The sequence below is a fragment of the Octopus sinensis genome, linkage group LG14 (genome assembly GCF_006345805.1).
Source record: "Octopus sinensis linkage group LG14, ASM634580v1, whole genome shotgun sequence".
In the NCBI taxonomy this organism is placed as follows: Eukaryota; Metazoa; Mollusca; class Cephalopoda; order Octopoda; family Octopodidae; genus Octopus; species Octopus sinensis.
The window spans coordinates 56,669,806-56,690,576 of record NC_043010.1 but is presented as its reverse complement, the minus strand read 5'-3'; the positions used below and the strand labels follow the sequence as shown (position 1 = coordinate 56,690,576).

General features: G+C 37.7%; 1 long non-coding RNA gene across 3 annotated transcripts in view; it reads left to right on the top strand.

The window, feature by feature from the left end:
- Positions 1–15,242, top strand: part of LOC115219483 — a 94,756-nt gene extending 79,514 nt beyond the window's left edge. For all 3 annotated transcript variants that reach the window (XR_005001942.1, XR_005001943.1, XR_003882300.2), the window contains 2 exons: positions 14,380–14,464; positions 14,798–15,242. This is a non-coding gene — a long non-coding RNA (uncharacterized LOC115219483). The remainder of the gene's footprint in view (positions 1–14,379; positions 14,465–14,797) is intronic.
- Positions 15,243–20,771: the final 5,529 nt, after the last annotated feature.

Genomic DNA, 20,771 nt, shown 5'->3' with positions numbered 1-20,771 from the left:
GTAATGTATGTAGAATGTAATGTATGTAGAATGTATGTATGTAGAATGTAATTATGTAGAATGTATGTATGTAAATGTAATGTATGTAGAATGTAATTTGTAGAATGTAATGTATGTAGAATGTAATGTATGTAGAATGTAATGTATGTAGAATGTATGTATGTAGAATGTAATGTATGTAAATGTAATGTGTGTAGAATGTAATGTGTGTAGAATGTAATGTGTGTAGAATGTAATGTATGTAGAATGTAATGTATGTAGAATGTAATGTATGTAGAATGTAATGTGTGTAGAATGTAATGTATGTATATGTAATGTAGGTAGAATGTAATGTATGTAGAATGTAATGTATGTAGAATGTAATGTATGTAGAATGTAATGTATGTAGAATGTAATGTATGTAGAATGTAATGTATGTAGAATGTAATGTTGTAAATGTATGTATGTAGAATGTAATGTATGTAGAATGTAATGTATGTAGAATGTAATGTATGTAGAATGTAATGTATGTAGAATGTAATGTATGTAGAATGTGTAATGTGTGTAGAATGTAATGTATGTAGAATGTAATGTATGTAGAATGTAATGTATGTAGAATGTAATGTGTTAGAATGTAATGTATGTAGAATGTAATGTGTGTAGAATGTAATGTTGTGTGTAGAATGTAATGTATGTAGATGTAATGTATGTAGAATGTAATGTATGTAGAATGTAATGTGTGTAGAATGTAATGTATGTAGAATGTAATGTATGTAGAATGTAATGTATGTAGAATGTAATGTGTGTAGAATGTAATGTATGTAGAATGTAATGTGTGTAGAATGTAATGTGTGTAGAATGTAATGTATGTAGAATGTAATGTATGTAGAATGTAATGTATGTAGAATGTAATGTGTGTAGAATGTAATGTATGTAGAATGTAATGTGTGTAGAATGTAATGTATATAGAATGTAATGTATGTAGAATGTAATGTGTGTAGAATGTAATGTATGTAGAATGTAATGTGTGTAGAATGTAATGTGTGTAGAATGTAATGTATGTAGAATGTAATGTATGTAGAATGTAATGTATGTAGAATGTAATGTGTGTAGAATGTAATGTATGTAGAATGTAATGTATGTAGAATGTAATGTATGTAGAATGTAATGTGTGTAGAATGTAATGTATGTAGAATGTAATGTATGTAGAATGTAATGTGTGTAGAATGTAATGTATGTAGAATGTAATGTGTGTAGAATGTAATGTATGTAGAATGTAATGTATGTAGAATGTAATGTGTGTAGAATGTAATGTATGTAGAATGTAATGTATGTAGAATGTAATGTATGTAGAATGTAATGTGTGTAGAATGTAATGTGTGTAGAATGTAATGTGTGTAGAATGTAATGTGTGTAGAATGTAATGTATGTAGAATGTAATGTATGTAGAATGTAATGTATGTAGAATGTAATGTGTGTAGAATGTAATGTATGTAGAATGTAATGTATGTAGAATGTAATGTATGTAGAATGTAATGTGTGTAGAATGTAATGTATGTAGAATGTAATGTATGTAGAATGTAATGTGTGTAGAATGTAATGTATGTAGAATGTAATGTGTGTAGAATGTAATGTATGTAGAATGTAATGTATGTAGAATGTAATGTGTGTAGAATGTAATGTATGTAGAATGTAATGTGTGTAGAATGTAATGTGTGTAGAATGTAATGTATGTAGAATGTAATGTATGTAGAATGTAATGTATGTAGAATGTAATGTGTGTAGAATGTAATGTATGTAAATGTAATGTATGTAGAATGTAATGTATGTAGTAGAATGTAATGTGTGTAGAATGTAATGTATGTAGAATGTAATGTGTGTAGAATGTAATGTGTGTAGAATGTAATGTATGTAGAATGTAATGTATGTAGAATGTAATGTATGTAGAATGTAATGTGTGTAGAATGTAATGTATGTAGAATGTAATGTATGTAGAATGTAATGTATGTAGAATGTAATGTATGTAGAATGTAATGTATGTAGAATGTAATGTGTGTAGAATGTAATGTATGTAGAATGTAATGTGTGTAGAATGTAATGTGTGTAGAATGTAATGTATGTAGAATGTAATGTATGTAGAATGTAATGTGTGTAGAATGTAATGTATGTAGAATGTAATGTATGTAGAATGTAATGTATGTAGAATGTAATGTGTGTAGAATGTAATGTATGTAGAATGTAATGTGTGTAGAATGTAATGTGTGTAGAATGTAATGTATGTAGAATGTAATGTATGTAGAATGTAATGTATGTAGAATGTAATGTGTGTAGAATGTAATGTATGTAGAATGTAATGTATGTAGAATGTAATGTGTGTAGAATGTAATGTATGTAGAATGTAATGTATGTAGAATGTAATGTATGTAGAATGTAATGTGTGTAGAATGTAATGTATGTAGAATGTAATGTGTGTAGAATGTAATGTGTGTAGAATGTAATGTGTGTAGAATGTAATGTGTGTAGAATGTAATGTGTGTAGAATGTAATGTGTGTAGAATGTAATGTGTGTAGAATGTAATGTGTGTAGAATGTAATGTGTGTAGAATGTGACAGATGTTTAGAATGTACATGTGAATCTGTGGTAATGAAATCACTTAGCCAATGTGGATAATTCTTTTGAAGCCATTGAGGAAGCAAGTGAGCCAGACCAGATGGAGTAGACGAAGCCATTAGCTGTGGGTTTGTGATGTTGGTTACCCCATTGACATTCAGCTGTTGTTGGGGGAGAATGGTGTAAGTAAAGATGTGAAGGGAAAGGGCGTTGAAGAAGAAGATATCAACTCTGAGGGTAACAAAGAGATGCTCTCCCTCTCTCTCTCTCTCTCTCTCTCTCCATGAGGGAAGGGCAGATTATGTGGTGCCTGTGTATGAAGTGTGATGCTTATAGCATAAAGAAAGATGGACATTGAAAGTAGATGATGTGTGAAAGGTGGCAAGACATGAGACGAGCACGCTTCAGTGGATGCGTAATATTAATGTGCATGAATGGAGGCATATAAAGGGTTTGAGAACAAAAACTGGATCTGAGAGAAATCAGTTGTAGAGAGTCGACTATGTTAGTAGACATATATAATTGTTATGGAAGGTAAAAGTTGGGTAAAGAAATGATTTATGTTGAAGGAGCTTGTGGAAGAAAAAGATCAGAAAGATGTAAAGACGTGAAGAGACTGCATCAAATGATGTGGAGGATGCTGTACTGCAAGACACCTGTTCAAATCATGTAGTCATTGTAAAATGGATGTAAAGCGTTGTTGTTGTTGTTGTTGATGATGACTATTTCCTAGTCAAGTAAAATAGAAATTTTTTGCTCCCCAACATTTTTCTCTGCCATAATTTACGTGGTGGACCAAGTGAAACACTTCATGAGATGTCATGAAATAATCATGTTACAGGACCATATGTCCAGATTCTCAAGTTCGATTCTTTGGTTCTGTTTCTGGAATCCAATGACAGACTAATCTCTACAGACATATAAACTTACAGACCACATTTAATCATTTAAATCTAAAATAGTCAATTGGATATGACAGACAGTAGAAGCTAATTGAATGCTTTGGCAAACAATTGCTGCAACAGTCAAAGCTAAATTGGAAAAAGATGAGATGCCAATGATTTCGAAGGAATAGTTCTGACCATTTGTTAGAGTAACATGTCTCTTATTTTCATAACAGCTTTCATCACTGAATTAGTAGACAAACACTCATCATGGATGTCAATGTAAGATGCATGGATGTTGTAATCCTGCGATGGTTCTAAATTGTTCTGAGATTTCCACTTTTAGTTCTTTCACTGATGTTAGTCACTGGACTTTAGGGGTACCAAATTGGTCAATAATACTGAATATATAAAGTGGACATTCAGGTAAGGGGAGATTATTTAGTGAGGCATTTCATACTGTTGGATGTATTCCAATTTAGATGTACCTGTGTTTCACCTCACACTGATATATATATATAATGTATGTATGTATGTATGTATGGCAGTATAGATAGATAGACAGATAATAAAGACAGACATACAGAGATAGAATGATTGATATAAATGATGAGTATCTATACGGTTTTGTCCACTAAATTCAACTCACAAGGCATCGGTCAGCTCAAGTCTAACGTAAAAGACACTTGTCCAAGGTGCCATGCAGTGATATTGAAATCAGAACCTTGGGACTATGAAGTAAACTTCGTTGCCCCACACCAATGCCTACACCAGAACTGACATCCTGGAATATCTCTAGTCTCCGTTGTTTCAATGACCTCCTTCCATTGCTGTTGAAAGAAGATAGTTTTACAATTACGTGCTCCTTGGTTCAATCCCTTTGTAGAAAAAAAAAACCCAGAAAAAATGTTTTTACCCTAGCTTCATGCTGAGAAGCTTTGGGAGTGAACTGGGTAAATAGAAACTGTGAGGAATCTCTGAAGATGTTAGTTTTTCTCAGCTGGTAGACTTAACACCTGGACCATTTAGCAGAGTTTACATCTCTATTGAAAGCATTCAGTCCTGGTCCCTAGTTAAAGAATAACTCAGGAATTGGAGTTTCTTTCTCTCAAGAGTCTTCAAAATGGCCAGAGCTGTCATCTTTCTTCCTTTGACAAAACTTAGAAAGAAACAGAAGACTTGTAACCACACAACTTGTTGTTTAGCCCCAGGTAACCGTTTATAGACATTCCTCCCACGCCTATCCAATCTTTTTACTTCTATCTAGGACTACATTATATTTAATATGCCCCTTCCCTTTTATAAGACAGTAAGGTGTAATTTGAAGGGAACTAGGCTGCTATTTCTAGCAAGTCAAGTAACTATAGATAAACCCCCCTTGTTAGTTCACATCTCCAACCTTGTTGTAATGGTGAAAGCCACAACTGACGCCCCTGTAATATCTGGCAATACGCCAGTACCAGACACCACACACCACACACCACACACCTTTTCTATAATAAATAAATAAATATGATGAAAAAAAGACGAATCTAATAAAAAAAAATAATTGAGGAGGAGGCGAGAGAGGTGTGTAAAGTTAACTACAAAACGTGTGGTTAACATTATGTTAATAATACTTAAAGCAGGAGGGTTGTTGACAACAATGGAGAAAATAGTTTGGGTGGAGCGACTGAATTATTAGGGTTCAAGCTAGATTGAATGTTTAAGAAAGATTTTCTATGACTTGTTCTACAGCTTCGCTTGATGGAGAATGGCTTTGCAAGACATAAACAACAGCAGCACCTCTTCGTTGACCACAGCTGAGGCAACCACACAACTTTTATTGGGCCTTCTAAAGCAATATATTATCACAACTGCTTGTTGTCATCATCATCATCATCAGCAGCAGCAGCAGGAGTAGTAGCAGCAGCAGCAGTACTACTACAGTAGTGAAATAAGTTTGTGGTTAGTTTAACGAGAACATTTCCTTCACCGATTTGATTGAGAAGTAAAATAAAATGTTATTGCAAGGTGGTCACGGTGGAATGGCACTGATTGCCCATCAGCTCAATTATGGTTCAACTGGACAAAAACAACTACAACTGTGGAGTACTTGCTGAGATGTGCCTCAAATGCAAGAAATTTATACTTCTGCTGCCGTTGCAATGTGCATGAAGATGGAGAGAAATGTTAAGATTTGGTTCAATAAAATTTAGCTGACCGTGTAGTAGACTGTGGCCATCACTCGAAATGTTTCTTTACCCAACTGTGATCTTCCATACACATCGTATCTCCGTACCAGCATAAGTCTTCTCTTTTCCATGCCGTATGTGATTCTTCTTCTACCCGGCTTCACTCTCAACTCATTTGTACCATGTTGTTTATGTATTCAAGCATTACATATCCAGCAGAGCTTGATACCCCATTTCTGTTCAACATTCACACATTCTCTACATTCAATGCCTATTTTAAGCTACCATGCAACTTTACACTTCATACACAAGTGTCATGCAATTTGTCCTTCACTTTGAGAGAGTTTACCTTGTTGCCAGTAAAGGTAATAGCTCTCTGAACTTAGTCCACTTCCTTCTTACTCTGGTTATTATGCTTTCAGAACAACTGCCCTGCATACTACTGATTAGGTCATCTGCTAACAGAAGCTGTCAACTACTTCGAGGCAGCCTTCCATGCATTTAAAATGATTTATTTCATGAGTACTCTTTCTGCTAAATACTCAAGGGCATCTATTACACACAAAGCCTTTCTTCTCTGTCAACCTGATTGTGATCTCACTGCACCCCTTCTACAACCATAGTTTATAATTGATTCACAGTACAAAATTCCCACTTACTTCTCCTTTTCTGCATATTGAGCATGGTCGCCTTCCTGAGGACAAAAGTCCTGTCTTTTTTTGCTATTAACTATAACTTTTGTCTTTGCTAGGTTTATTTCAAAGGACACTTGATGCTAGGATTGGCTTCCATATTTGGAATATCTTCTTTAATTCCTTATGAATTTGATCACTGAATATAGAAATTCCTTTCACCTATCCTTCTCTTTATAGTGAGGGCTAGCCCTGGACCCCTACCCTTAGTCAAACCCCACCACCACCTCATCAGCCTTGCCATGCTGAGAGAATAGAAAGCTAATGGTGCACATAACGATTGCTATTTACAGAGCTTGCAACTTCAGCTCAGGGTTTTCCAGTAGTGAGGCCTGGAACGTTTACAGCAGACAAATGTAACATCTGAAAACCTTCTGCCTCTGCAATATGGAAAGGATTCCAACAATGAGGTTCTGACTTATGCCTCGACACCCAGCCTCTTCATCTTACAGCAATTTGTACATAACATGTTAAACAGGTGGAATCCTGAAAGTTCTGTTGTATGGGAAACTGGCCGGCAGAACCAAAAACAAGGGCAAAGACCTCATCTTCCTTTCAAAGGTGTCTGCAAGAGACATGATGTCTCTGCACATGAGCATTAAAAAGTCAGGGTACATTGCTGGAGATTGCTCTTACTGGAGACTGGAACTATACAAGAGACGGGGCTGAGGTTTGGTGATGGAAAAAAAGCAAAATTGATGGCAAACAGTGCCTCTAAGTGTAATCACTGCAGCAGCCAGTACTGTGCGTCACATGTGGGGTTTCTAGACACAGCAGATGCTGTTCTGCCAACAAGATTGGAACAAGACTTTCCATGTCTATATATGTTGCTATGTCTATATGTCTGTAGTATTTCTCTCTCTCATATATATATATATATATATATATATATATATATATATATATATATATATATATATTTATATATCATCTTTTATGAGTATGAATTTAGTATTTCTTTATTTCACATCTGTTACACATGTTTCAGCGATTGATAATCAATAATTGATGACAGCAATACTATTGATAAAGAATCTTCAGTCATACCAACCACATCATCAGGCACACATTCTGGGTGGAGACTATAATTTTCCTATCAATGTTTTCGCTCATATTTAATTTTTTACGTCATTTATGTCATTTGCCTTTCTAGCCAACCCCACCCACTTTCCCCACTCCCGCTTGTTATCTTGTGTCCCTAAGGTCTTTTTATGATGCTTGCATCTTTTTGATTTGCATTTTGACTCCGTCTAATGATGCATACACTATAAGAGAAGGTTCCTGGTAAATTGTATTTATAATTTACCAATCACAGAAACACGTATAACAAATAATATAAAACCAACTGACCATATTCATAACAATGAGGTACTAACAAAATGCAATATATCAGGTGTGGAAGCCGTTTTCATCAAAATACAGCTTAGACGGTTGGGTCAGCTCTCACATATGAGAATTCCAAAGCAACTTCTCTTTGGCCAATTACCAACAGGAAGGTCAGTTGGAAAGCCACTCTTGTGCTTCAAAGACAAACTAAAAGACGATCTGAGGCGATGCAACATTCCCTTTTCTTCCTGGGAAAACAAAGCATCAGAACGCAGGACCTGGCGCCAGCCGTGCTTCTCCTCACTTCAAAGATCTGAGCAAAGTAGACTCCAGCATCAAGACCAACTTCATGCAAGCATGAAGGCATGCTGGCAGAATGCTGCTCCCCTAAACGGAAACCTTACCTGTCATTGTGGCTTTGTGGCATGAAGCAAAGCAGGCCTTGCTGTCCACTCAAGAAAACACAGGAAATGATCCATAAGCACTTGAGCAAGCTGAGCCCTCAACTTGGTCCATTTGCCAAAAGGTTTGCAAAGAAACAGCAGACCTCAAGAGACACATTCATCTCCATAGAATATGATTACACTTTATTTTACTGAATCATCATTGGTTGTTCACAACAAAAGAATCCATCATATATATATATATATATATATATATATATATATATACATACTTTATCCTTAAAACTGCAAAAACATCTCAAAAAAACAAAAAAAACTGCTACTCAAAGCTTCCCGTTCATCAGACAGGTGTGATCTATTTTTTCCCACCTTGTTTCACATTTATGTGCTTACTCAGGTGTGTGTGTATTTATAATTATATTTATGATTGTAATGAAGGGTACAAAGAAAGTACCAGTACTGCTAGAAATAAGAGTTGAAATTACTCAAAACCATCTTTATCACTTATACATACTGGTGAATGCAAGGAAAACAAGTAGAGAGTGAGAAAGAGAGAGAGATGTAAGCATATCCTGATGACAGTTTCCATTGAAGATCATGATGAGTGACTGTTGAAACCAGTGGTAACTAGCATTTTCAAAAAGCTTCATGATGACTCTAGCTACAGAGTTAGAACAAATATGAGCCATACTGGAAACTTAAGCCTCCTTATTGCCATCCTTCAAGGCTGCAACATCTTTTGTCTTCTCTTCCTGTGCTCAGTAGTGTTTGTAATGAAGAAAATAACCAGCGGAAACCCTACCGGGTGGGGGGGGGGAGCAGAGGCAAGTGGAAATGACACAAACAACAAACTTGGCAAGAGCAATATTGTATGTGGAGAGTAAGAAGCATCAACACTGCATCAAAGGATTTGGTTTTACACTGCTATAATCATGTCTGGCAGTAACATGGAAAATAACATTAAAAGTGGCCAACAGGCTGGACACATTCCATCAACAGTGCTTACAGAAGATCTTCAAAGTCACTTGGCAAGAGAGAAATCATAAATGAAAACATTTTTCTTCAAAAGAAGTTGCAGTCACTGTGAAATAATGGGGTGCTACAACAGTAAAAGCTGTCATCCATTTGGGATAGAAAGACTGTAATAATCTGAAAACTAGAAGAAGAAAACTGAAGAATGGTCTGGATCCAGAACAACTTGTTCCAAATACTCCAGGAAGATCACAAATGCATGAGGACCAAACAGGCAAGAGAAGGAAAAAAACTACAGCAAATTGACGACTGAAGAAAAAAACTTGCTACCTTGTGCACCTTGCAATGTAGGAAGATCTCAGCCTGAATAAGATGAGATGGTCACAGCTGGAATGCTTTGGAGGTTAAAGGAAAAAACCCACTTTTCTCAAGCACAACAAACTGCCAAGAGCCTCAGTCCCCTCTGCGAGTCCTAACGTCTGTTGATCCTTTCTCACCACCTTCTCCCATGTCTTCCTGGGCCTACCCCTTCCACATGTTCCCTCCACAATTACAGATTGGCATCACTTGATGCAAATAAATAAATAGGATGAGATGGCCACTGCTGGAATGTTATCACTAATTAATTGGTCATTAATTAATGACATTGCTCCAAGGACTTAATTTTAACTTTTCTGAGTAGCAATGGAATCCGAAGCCCTGAGATTTCTAATTCATGCATCCAGACCCCTTTATCTAGATCATTCATTCTGATTCTTTGTCACCCTTAACATTGATCATCATGCCAGATGGGTCCTTCCAATAGCTTAACCTTCATTGGATAAGGACCAGAACAAATTTTTATATGACTTACAGGAGGAAGTATGATGTTTCGGAGACCCTTTTCTGAGTTGTCAAGACATATAGGAGGAAGGGACGAAATTATCCTCAGATCTGGCCTGAAAACAAATGACAGGGTAGACACGACAAAAGGTACCCAAAGTCCAGCTGAATTGAGTAGAAGATGAAGTTCACCACTCAATAACACATTCAGTCACTTTGACAAGCTTCCACACGGTTTCCATCTACTAAATTCCATTCCAAAGAGTTTGATCAACTCGAGAAAGAAAACAATTGGCCTACGTGGCATTTACTGGCACTGAACCTGAAAAGTTCCTGGTTGCCAAAGAAAATGCTTAACCCCACATTACTGCAATCGGCACTTGGGACCCTTACCCCCATCATCATCCTCAAAACCAGCTTCACCAAGAATCGGGATGGGGAAAGGGCTAAGTCATATATTAACATACATATTTTGAAACAATTTTCAGTCCAAATTCCATCTACACACACACGAATATATGTATTCATGTATGTGTGTGTGTGTGGTGTGTGTGTGTGTGTGTGTGTGTGTGTCTGTGTGTGTGTGTGCAAATGTTTGTATGTGTGTGTGTCTGTACCGGCCGTTATGTGTGTATGAACTTATAACAATTTCTCAATAACTTGATATATAAATTAAGAATGATTGATTGCATAATAGGAAATTTAATCATCAATACTTATATTTTAATTATCCTTGTAGAAAGTGTGTTAATTGTGAAGAATGTGCGGCTGGCAGCAGTCTTTAAAATGCTAGTATTGACACGGAATATTAGGTCAGCACTGGTTGGTAAATAGTGTGAGAGAGAAGAAAACAAGTTGCGCAAAGTAAGAGCGACGAGACTCCAGTCAGTGCTTATCTGTGTCACGTTGTTCTGGGTTATTACGTAAGCCCTGGCAGACAGCTTGGATTACATAACAGTTAAGGGGAGATAACTAAAGCACAAGGGTCAAGCTTCAAATTGCAGGCGCCGAGATGCTTGAAGCATTAAAGCTTTCTTCTAAACTGGGGTTTCCACCTTTCAGCAACAGAGAAACTGGTCGGAAAATTGTCGAATCTTTGCTACTCCAAACTTGTTATTGATGTTCCAGACTGGGCCGTCTGTGCCTACACACAGGCATACGCGCGTGCGCGCACACACATACACATGTATGAGTGTGTGTGTGTATATATATATATATATACGTGTATATGTATATACATGTGTATATGTATATACATGTGTATATGTATATACATGTGTATATGTATATATATATATATATATATATATACATGTATATATACATATATATATATACATGTGTGTATATATATATATATATATATTATATATATATATATATATACATGTATATATACATATATATATATATACATGTGTGTATATATATATATATATATATATATATATATATACACACATACATACATACATACGGGCATGATGTGTGTGTGTGTGTGTGTGTGTGTGTGAGCCTGTGTTCTGACACAAAGAATTGCATAAAGAAGGAGAAGGGAGAGAGCCCTCCATATCGATTCTTAAGTGTTATCCTCTTGTATTATAAGTCATAAGTTCTGATGACTTCTCTGAATTTCACGTTTCTGATCGTTGAATGGTGACCGGTGGGGACGTTGTCAACTGGGGTCGTTCCAGGTTCAGCATGTGCGTGTCCAACTGCATTCAGTGGTCTACTCCTGAAAGACGGAAGGAGATATATAGATATATATATTTCTTTACTACCCACAAGGGGCTAAACATAGAGAGGACAAACAAGGACAGACAAAGGGATTAAGTCGATTACATCGACCCCAGTGCGTAACTGGTACTTAATTTATCGACCCTGAAAGGATGAAAGGCAAAGTCGACCTCGGCGGAATTTGAACTCGGAACGTAACGACAGACGAAATACGGCTACACATTTCGCCCGGCGTGCTAACGTTTCGCCCAGCTCGCCGCCTTGTTTATAGATATATATCATCATCATCATCATCATCAACATTCAGCGTCCCTTTTCCATGCTGGCAAGGGTTGGACGGCTTGATACGAACTGGCAAGGCCAGGGGCTGTACAAGGCCCCATAGTCTGCTTTGGCTTGATTTCTAGTGTCAATGCTTGTGGGGGTTTTGCAAGGCCTCGTGGTTTCAGTGTGTTACTCACGATTACAAGATGCTGGTTTTTGTTTCCAGACACCAGAGGGACATTGTTTTCCTGAATAAAACAATTCCTTTTGTGTTGCCCAGTTCACTCAGCTGTAAATAGGGAACCATGCTACCAACTGTCATCATTCTCTTTAGGGGGAATGTTGGTCTGCTCACCCAGCCAGTGGGGTGACATCATTTGAGAGCTATAATATGAGGAAGTGCATTGGGATCAGTGGTGTATAACAACATCCAATAGTTAGGTCAATATATATATATGCAGTTGAAATTGATAGAAAAGCAAAAGACAAAGACAGGTGTATGAACAACAAGCAGGTGTGTTAGTTTGATGGTCAGGAAAGTGAGAAAGTCTCTTTACTTTTCGAGCCTCTGCTCTTCAACAGAAAGAAATCAGAGAAAATAAACAGAGTGAGAAAGAAAAAACTTGTAGATTTCAGCAGTCCAGCATTAAAGTTTCAATCAATTTTAACCAGAATCAATGAAAATCATAATTCTTTTCTCAATTTTATATTTACAGAATATTTTAAAGTTTTATATAAGTTGTACAAATGTTTTATATAAGAATTGTACAAATGGGAGGGAAAAGAAATACTTTTAACACACAGAAGAGTTTTATTTTATTTATTGAAATCTGAACACTTCACTAATTATTACCCAGCTAAAGTGATTTCTTGTGGCCCAAAGGCAAAGGGTCCCTGTGTGTGTGTGGAGGGAGATATGTGGTGTGTTGTGTAACATAAGAAGCTTTCATTTAGTTTAAGAAAGGAAATATGGAAAGCAATCTTATCAAACCTGTTCATTCCTTATTGTTCTCAATGCCACTGGTTCCAACATTGGTACAAAGTTTCAAATTCATAACCAACTCTATAACCCCTCCCCTTCCACCTCAGGGGCATTTATTTTATTAACAGTATAAACATGAAAGATGTTCTGGCAGGATTTGAACCCACACTATCAAGGAACTGTCACTTTAGCCATTGCTGCTCTAACAATTAATTTAGCTTTTGATAAAATTAAAGTTTCAATCAATTTTACCAGAATCTATGAAAATTATAATTCTTTTCTCAGTTTTATATTTAAAGAATATTTTAAAATTCAATCAGAGAAAGAAGGGTGGAGCCCATAACTTCTTGCCAGATTTCTGTAACTTGTGAGAGAAGTATTCTGTTTCATACTGCTTTCATTTGGTTTGTTCACCAAGTGTGACATCAGTGATGCCTGACTAACTACACAATAAACATTTCCACACTGAGTTATGTCCACAGAATATCTGAAACAGTTCTCCCATTGGTTAGACTGAAAGACAGGGCACATTTTTTAAAATAAACTTTGTTTCTGTCTGTTTTAATCTTAATGAATTTCCATTGTCAAGGTTAATATTTCAATTGTATAGAAGAGAAACGTGAGCTTTGAATGTTGAAGATGAGTAAAAGATAGACTGAAGTGAGGCCAGCATGCATCGCTGCATATGGAATGGCAATGTTGGTAAATGAGGAAACACAAATGAGTTGAGAGACAAACCAGATATTAGAGGAATGAGATGCAGAGGAGAGAAGGCTGTTGGTACAGACATAATGTGTACAGAGGATGTCAGTTGAAGGAAGAAGTAACAGGCAATCCAAGAGGAAGGAAGCTGCAGAAGAGGAAGTTTGGGAAGAAGTTAGAAAAAACCTCTGGAATATATTGCATCTTAAGTAGGGCATCACCAAAGGATGCTGTGTGAGAGAAGACCCATCCAACCGCCATGGTGATGTTAATGATAATAATTCTGTGAAACTTTATAAATCTTTCTCTGATCAACGTCCCTTTAGACATTGCTTCTGTCAGACTTCACTCGTCTGTCTGTCTGTCTGTCAGATATGAGAGACTTTCAATCCAATTAAACATTTGTTTAGTGCCTTCCATTAGAGATCCTCTACATCACTTCCTCCTCTCCAACAACCCCCAATCACAAAAACAGCAGATATTTTTACAACATACATAGCATTAATAATTTTATATTCCAAGTAAAATTTTGACAGAAACTATATCTAAAAGTTACAAACCTCCTAAAACCTTGCCGGTACATTCCATTTTTTCATTTCAGTTTGACATCTTATATTTATGGCTGCAAGAATTTCTCGCAATTACTCCTATGTTTACCATCTTAAGCAGTTTTCTATTCCTCTTGGATACTTTCCTCAACTGGTTTTTATTGTCACATATATACAACTACATTAATTGAATTTACAGAATATTTTCTCAGTGGGAAATAATGGGAGAAGAAAATGAAAAAGTGATATTTATACTGAAGTAGTTTGCATATTTTTTTTTAGGTTCTGGCAATATTGTGACGATGAAGAGAAACTGGAAAACAAATGGAGTGAGGAGAATGGGAGAAAGACAGCAACAAAAACAGAAGTAAATTGTACTTGTTGTAAATAATTGAATTTTTAAATAAGGAAACATCTATAATTTACATACATACTTGCATACATATGTACATACATTACATAGAAAGATACATACATATATATATGCATATATATATATACGTACATATATACGTACATTACATACAATATATACATACATTATATACATACATACATATATACTTATATATATATATATATACATACATTACATACATAGCCTTTAAAATTCTAATTAAAACAAAATATTTCATTGTTTCTGTGCAGTGTTTGTCCAAACGATGTTTAATTTTAACTGGAAGTTTATTTCTTGTTTCAGATGAAAGTTAAATGTTAACGTCTGACAAGAAGAAACATGTTACTGATAACAGTGCTGGCTTTTGGCTACTTCCAATGGAAAGGGTGGTGGGTAGCGGTATGAATTCCCTACTTATTCCTGGGGACCATCCTTCTATGAACATCCTACATATACTCAAGCCCATAATCATCACACATTTACACTTCCAGACAAAAGTATTATGTTGTTGCCAGTGGCTGGCAGAACTGGCAGGGCACCAGACACATGTCTTTTTAAATGAGAAAACAAAGGGTAGCCCCTTTGGCCATCTTCAGAGAGACTGATGGGGAAGAAAGGTTAAAGACCTGACCTAAATGCTTGCAAAAGAGCAGACTCAACAAAAGGCACCTGATGACCAGTTAGGGTTGTTAAAAGAGACAGGTTAAGCTGACCATCAAGAATAAAAATAATTCCTTCATTCAAGTTCCACACAGTTTCCCTCAATCAAATTCCACTCACAAACACTTTGGTCAACCCAACTCTGTGGCAGGCAACAACACTTGCCCAGGGTATCTCTCACAGTGCAACCAAGCGTAAAACCATGTAGGAATTAGCAGCAGGGTCCTTAATCCTACAGCCCTTAATGCTTTGTAGTGTATACTTAGATCCATTAATGTCCTAATTTCAAATCCCACAGTGGTCAACTTCCCTTGTCACATTCTGGGGTCAACAAACTAAAGATTAGTCCTAGGGTTAATTTGAATAAAAAGGGAGGGAGTTCAGTGTAAGCAGACCCTACAGAGAAAAAATCTTCATCATCATAAAACTAAATCGTGTGTCCTTTTTTTTATAATTCCATTCCCATCAAGAACACTGAATCAACCTCAATACATGGCTGGTACTTTATTTTATTGACCTCAGGAGGGGAAATGGCAAATTAATCCTTGGATAGATTTCAGCTGAAAACAAAGAAATGTAAATAAGGCAGCAGGAGTTTTGTCTTAAGAATAATTCAGTCTCAATCATTGCTCTCCCCCACCCCCTCCACCCATTTTCTACAAATCACTTCACTAAACAATAATACACTGATACTTCCCCCTCCTCTCTCTCTTTCTATATATATATATCATCATCATCGTTAACAGCCACTTTCCGTGCTAACATGGGTTAGATGATTTGACTGAGGACTGGCAAACCAGATGGCTGTACCAGGCTCCAATCTTGATCTGGCAGAGTTTCTATAGCTGGATGCCCTTCCTAACACCAACCACTCTGAGAGTATAGTGGGTACTTTTACATGCCACCAGCACGAGGGCCAGTTAGGTGGTACTGGCAATGGCCAACACACACACACACAATTATATATAAGATATAATTGAGATTCAGATGAATTAGGTACTTAAGTTGAACCAGCAAGTCAGTCCAGTGTTATCCACACAGCTCAAAGTAAGGTGAATAAAATAAAACTAAACAATGGTGTATCAAGAAGTGATGCAGTACAACCGTTTCAAGCAACTCCAATTAACTGAATTGAATTCAATTAATTGGAACCACTTGAAACAGTCGTACTGCATTGCTACTTGATACCCTGTTGCTTAGTTTGATTATATACATCATCATCATCATTTAACGTCCATTTTCCATGCTGGCATGGGTTGGATGGTTTGACTGAAGTCTGGAGAGCCAGCAGCTACACCAGGCTCCAATCTGATCTGGCAAGGTTTCTACATCTGGATGCCCTTTCTAACACTCTGAGAGTGTAGTGGGTGCTTTTTACATGCCACAGGTACAGTAGCCAGTCAGGTGGGCCTGGCATCAATCATGTTTGGATAGTGCTTTTTATGTGCCACTGGAATGGAAGCCAACAAGAGGGGCACTGGCTACAGCTACGATTTTGGTTTTACTTGACTCAACAGGTCTCTTCAAGCATATCATATCACCCGACACATCAAGGGTACTTTTAAAATGGGCTGGACATGCAACACTGGTATTGGCCATGGCTGTGATCTCACTTTACTTGCCGGGTCTTCTCAATCACAGCTTATCTCCAAAGGTCTCAGTCTTCTTCACACAACTGTCCTCGTCCATACATAACCATACAAGCGCAGTCGTCTCTCTTGCGCACCACATTTGATGCTTTTTATGTCCAACTTTTCTCTCAGGGCACTCATACTTTGTCGTGTTTGCACACTGACATTACACATCCAGCAGATCATGCTAGCTTCATTTCTTTCATGCTTACACATGTCCTCAGCCCATGTTTCATTTCTGTGTAGCATAGCAGTTCACACACATGCATTATTCAGTCTACCTTTCATCCTGAGCGAGAGGCCCTTAGTTGCCAGCAGAGGTAGGAGCTCCCTGAACTTTGCCCAGGCTATTCCTACTCTAGTCACTACTCTCTCAGAGCAACCACCCCCCACTGCAGACTTGGTCAACTAGGTAGCAGAAGCTATTAGCTACTTCTAGTTTCTCCCCCTGGCATGTGATGGAATCTGTTTTCTGTACTTCTTCAGTGTTTATTGCCCCTGTGCATCTGCCACACACAAAAACTATTTTCCTGGTTAACCTTCCTTTGATATTGCTGCACCTTTTGTGTCCATAGCTTACACTGGGTACATCGTATGGAGTTTCTACCCACACCTTTTCTAAAAATTGAACAGGGCCATCTATCTGAAGGGGTGTGTGATTTGACAGCCTTCCTACTTACTAAGACTTTGGTTTTGGCTAGGTTAACCTCAAGGCCCTTCGATTCTAAACCTTGCTTCCACACCCTAAACTTTTTCTCTAGTTATGGCAGTGACTCAGTTATTAGAGCAAGGTCATCAGCATAGAGGAGCTCCCAGGGGCAACCTGTTTTGAATTCCTCTGTTATTGCTTGAAGGGCTATGATGAATAAGAGGGGACTGAGGACTGATCCTCAGTGAACCCTTACTTCTACCTGGAATTCTTCACTATACTCATTGCCAACCCTCACCTTACTGACAGCATCCCTGTACAGGGCTTGTACAACTCTTATCAACCACTCATCTATTCCCAGTTTTGCATTGATCAGCAGATAAAGGGATCAGGGACCCTGGCAAAAGCTTTCTCCAAGTCAACAAAAGCCAATACAGAGGTTTATCTTTGGCTAGGTATTTCTTCTACAGCTGCCTTACCAGAAATATAGCATCTGTGGTGCTTCTCCCTGGCACAAAACCAAACTGCATCTCATCTAACTCTCTCCTTAAATTAGTTGGCTAACTCTCTCCCTAATTAGTTGGGCTATAACCCTCCCTGTAACTTTCATCACCTAATCCAATAATTTGATACCCCTGTAGTTATTTCTATCTAAAGCATCACCTTTACCTTTGTAGCAGTTGACTATGGTGCTGCTACACCAGTCGTTGGGTATGACTCCTTCATGAACCACCTGATTTATAATATGGGTGACTAGACCATAACCCACACTATCTGATATTTTAAGCATCACAACGGTGATTCCTAATGGGCCAGGTGCTTTCCCTGTCTTCATATCCTTAATTGCTTTATCTACCAGTGTACTGTCAATTCGGGTAGCTGGTCCCTCAATTGTGTCAACCTTTGGCAGACTCTCCTCCTCCCAATCATTCTCCACATTTAGCAGTCTTTCATAATGGCATCTCCAAGACTCTTTCTTTGCAGAATCATTAAATGCAAGGGCACCATTATCTTTGCAGACACATTTCTCTCCTTTGACATTACGGTTTTCTCTCACACTCTGTCTTGCAATCCGAAGTACTTCAGTTCTTTGGTCCTCACGTTGCTGAACATTGGCAAACTTCTTCTTTTCTCTGCTTCTCACTTGGCTATATATACCTATCTCCTAGCTTCCCTTTTGGCTATCTGATACAGTCCCCTGCTACCCCCACTCTTCCAGGCCTGTTTCTTTGCTCTAATAGCCCTGTCTACAGTATTGTTCCACCACCATGTTACCCTAAGTCTGGAAGGGACTTTGCACCAGCCACAGACTGGTCTGTAGCACTTAGCAAGTGTCTCGAATGAATTCCCAGCTACCTTCATACTTATATCTATCTATCTATCTATCTATCTATCTATCTATCTATCTATCTATCTATCTATCTATCTATCTATCTATCTATCTATCTCTCTATATATATATATATAGAGAGAGAGAGATATACAGTGTCCTAAAAGTCACTGATGGGTTTCAATTTTTAATAACTTCTTTAACTTTACAAAAAATGCATGAAATTTTGATACAATACAAATGACATGATCGGAATCAATTTGAAAGTTAGATCGAAAAGTTGAACTGTGGAATTTTATGCCTCTTTTTCCTTCCCTTTCTTCATCTCCTTATTCTTTTACTCCTGTCTTCTATGTTGTCATTTCATTAATCTATACTCTACTCATTTTCCCTATTTGTCTCTGATGATGGAATATCCCATGCTCTGGGATACCCCAGAAACAGCTGCAAGACTTTGAATTGTTTCCAATAATAATATTGTATATGACTTGAGATGTTTTTTGTCCTCTTTAACAATTCTATCTCCGCTGCATCAGAAATCTCCAATGGCTCCATAACTGATGTCTCGGGTATAACCTTGGAGCCCTAGTAATCCATTGCAGCTCTTACCTAGCATACCTAATCGTTTAGATCACCTGTGAACTAAACCCCCATATTTTGTGTGTCTGTATACACACACTCTTTTACTCGTTTCAGCCATGGTCATGCTGGAGCACCACCATGGTCTTTCTGGCTTCCTCAGTCTGGATGTTTCACATCACCACTCCTGTATGTGCCTTTATCCCAACTGTTGGTACTTTTGGTGTATAAGGGAGTTTGATTCCACTGCCCTCGTCTGTACTTCATGTCGGGCTGTTGGTTCATCTGGTACTATGGAGAGGAGGAGGAGGAGGAGGAGGTCCAGTTCCTTTTTGAAGACATCTACTTCCACCTTATGCAAATTTCTTAATTTTTGTGGCAGGGCATTGAAGAGCTGTGGGCCTTTGAACCCCAGACTATTGCAGTACCTGGTCCTGAATTTAGATGGAGTGGATGGTATCTTTGGTACAATAAAATGGCAGCCAGTTCTGGCATTTGAATAACATGCAATGCCAAAATTAGGTACGAGTCCTTCTAGGATTTTCTATATGTATATTAGTGCATATCTCTCATGCCTTTGCTCCAGGGAGTAAAGCTGTGGTTTTCTCAGCCTCTCCCTCTGTAGCTCATCCACTGCACTGCTTCAATTTTTTTAGTGTAGTGGCATTGGACTGCTTCAAGCTCCGCTGTTAGTTTGGCACTGGGAACAGTAGTCTATGTGGCTGAGAACAAAGGTTCTCCACAGGGTCAACCTAGTTTCTTGGTCTCTTGTCTTGAAAGACCTCAGTATCCATCCTGCCAGTTATCTGCACTTTGCTGCCATCTTGCTTACGTGCATATGAAATGATGCATCATTGCACATACTAATCCCCAAGTCTTTCACTGCCTGTGACTCTGGGATTGTAGTGCCTTCGGGTCTCATAAATGTACATTGTACTGTATTCGTGAGTTGATAGTGCAGTACTTGAAATTTTCCAGCATTAAACTGCATGGTGTTTATTTCGACCCACTTAGAACATTGAGTTCAGGTCCCACTGTAAACTTGTTACATCACCTTGGTTTTTTATTGCCTGTGATAATTTTATATCATTGGCATAGCTAGTGACCATGGCTGTCCAAGTTACTGTGGGCATGTCTATTATGAATAGTAATGGCCCCAGAACAGTTCCCTGGGGGACACCACTTAAGATTTGAGTTTCCTCAGAAAGGGCACCATTGGCTGCAACTACCTGATTTCTGTTTTTAAGGAAGTTATACAGCCACTCTCCCAGTTTATCAGCAATGCCAAGGTCTCATAGCTTCTGACTTATCCTGCCATGATCTACCTTATCAAATGCCTTTGCAAAGTCAAGGTATATCACTCTGACATCTGAATGGTCAAGCAGCTGTTTCAAAACCCAGTCATAGTGCTGTAGGAGTTGTGTGAGG